Source organism: Leptonychotes weddellii, chromosome 2, assembly GCF_054177405.1.
Source record: "Leptonychotes weddellii isolate Sample4059 chromosome 2, ASM5417740v2, whole genome shotgun sequence".
NCBI lineage: Eukaryota > Metazoa > Chordata > Mammalia > Carnivora > Phocidae > Leptonychotes > Leptonychotes weddellii.
The window spans coordinates 72,249,906-72,252,079 of record NC_138370.1 but is presented as its reverse complement, the minus strand read 5'-3'; the positions used below and the strand labels follow the sequence as shown (position 1 = coordinate 72,252,079).

General features: G+C 37.8%; 1 pseudogene; it reads left to right on the top strand.

The window, feature by feature from the left end:
* The first annotated feature begins 294 nt into the window (after nt 1-294).
* Nucleotides 295-1,933, top strand: LOC145720320 (ATP synthase peripheral stalk subunit d, mitochondrial pseudogene; annotated as a pseudogene).
* Nucleotides 1,934-2,174: the final 241 nt, after the last annotated feature.

The window sequence follows — 2,174 nt, the reverse complement described above, 5'->3', positions numbered from 1 at the left end:
ATTGTTTAAGAAAGTGATTCAGTTTCCTTCTTTTGCATGTAGCTGTCTAGTTTTCCTAGCACCCTTTGTTGAAAAGACTGTTTTTTTTCCCCATTGCTTATTCTTGTCCCCTGTGTCAAAGAATAATTGACTATATAATTGTAGGTTATTTCTGGGCTTTCAATTCTGTTCGCTTGACCTGTGTGTCTATTTTTGTGCCAGTACCATACTGTTTGATTACTACAGCTTTGAAATATAACTTGGAGTCTGGAATTGTGATACCTCCAGTTGTTTTTTTTTTTTTTAAGATTTTATTTATTTATTTGAGAGAGAGTGAGAGAGCACATGAGCGGGGGGAGGGGCAGAGGGAGAAGCAGACTCCCTGCTAAGTAGGAAGCCTAACACAGGGCTCCATCCCAGGACCCTGAGATCATGGCTTGAGCTGAAGGCAGATGCTTACCTGACTGAGCCACCCAGGTGCCCTGTGATACCTCCAGTTTTGTTTTTCTTTTTCAGGATTGCTTTGGCTATTTGGAGTCTTTGGTTCCATACATATTTTAGGATTGTTTGTTCTAGTTCTGTGAAATATGCTATTGGTATTTTGATAGGGAATGCATTAAATGTGTGGATTGCTTTGGAGAGTATAGACATTTTAACAATATTTGTTCTTTCAACCCATGAGCATGGGATGTCTTTCCATTTCATTGCGTCATTTTTAATTTCTTTCATCAATCTTTATAGTTTTCAGAGTACAGGTTTTTCACCTCTTTGGTTAGGTTTATTCCTAGCTCTTTTATTATTTTTAGTGCAAATGTAAATGGGATTCTGTTCCTTGCTGCTGTGGACTCTGGGCCGCCGGGGTTGGTGAAGGATCTCAAGATGGCTGCACGAAAACTGGCTCTAAAAACCATTGATTGGGTAGCTTTTGGGGAGATCATACCCTGAAACCAGAAGGCCATTGCTAACTCCCTGAAATCCTGGAATGAGACACTTACCTCCAGGTTGGCTACTCTCCCTGAGAAACCTCCTGATATCGATTGGGCTTACTACAAGGCCAATGTGGTAAAGGCTGGTTTGGTAGATGACTTTGAGAAGAAGTTTAATGCCCTGAAGATTCCTGTGCCAGAGGATAAATATACTGTTCAGGTGGATGCTGAAGAAAAAGAAGATGTGAAAAGTTGTGCCGAGTTTTTGTCTCTCTCAAAGGCCAGGATGGAGGAATATGAAGAAGAGCTGGAGAAGATGAGGAACATAATTCCATTTGATCAGATGACCATTGAGGACCTGAATGAAGTCTTCCCAGAAACCAAATTAGACAAGAAGAAGTATCCCCACTGGCCTCACAAGCCAGTTGAGAATTTATAAACTTGAGTTGGGGAGAAAGCTCTGGCCCTCATATTGTAAATGCTGGACATTAAAAATAATGATACGGTAAAAAAAAAAATGTAAATGGGATTGTTAATTTCTCTTTCTGCTGCTTCATTATTAGTGTATAGAAATACAGTGGATTTCTATATATTAATTTTGTATCCTGTGATCTTACTGAATTCTTTTATCAGTTCTAGTAGTTTTTGGTGGAGTCTTTCAGGTTGTCTGTATATAGTATCATGTCATCTACGAATAGTGAAAGTTTTACTTCTTCCTTACCAATTTGGATGCCTTTTATTTCTTTTTGTTGTCTGATTGCTATGGCTAGGACTTCTACTATGTTGAATAAAAGTGGTGAGAGTGGACATCTCTGTCTTGAGTATGAAGTTTACTGTGGGTTTTCATATAAGGCCTTTATTATGTTGCGGTCTGTTCCCTCTAGACCTACCTTATTGAGGGTTTTAATCATGAATAGATGTTAAACTTTGTCAAATGCTTTTTCTGCATCTAGTGAAATGCTCATGTGATTTTTATCCTTTTTCTTATTGATGTGATGTATCATGTTAATTGATTTATGAATATGGAATCATCTTTGAATCCCTAGAATAAATCCCACTTAATTTTGGTGGATGATTTTCTACATGTATTGTTGGATTTGGTTTGCTAATATTGTTGAGGATTTTTGCATCTATGTTCATCAAAGATACTGGCCTGTAGTTCTCTGTGTTTTGGTGTCTTACCTGGCTTTGGTATCAGAGTAATGCTGGCCTCATAGAATGAATTTGGAAGTTTTCCTTACTCTTATTTTTTATAATAGTTTGAGAAGA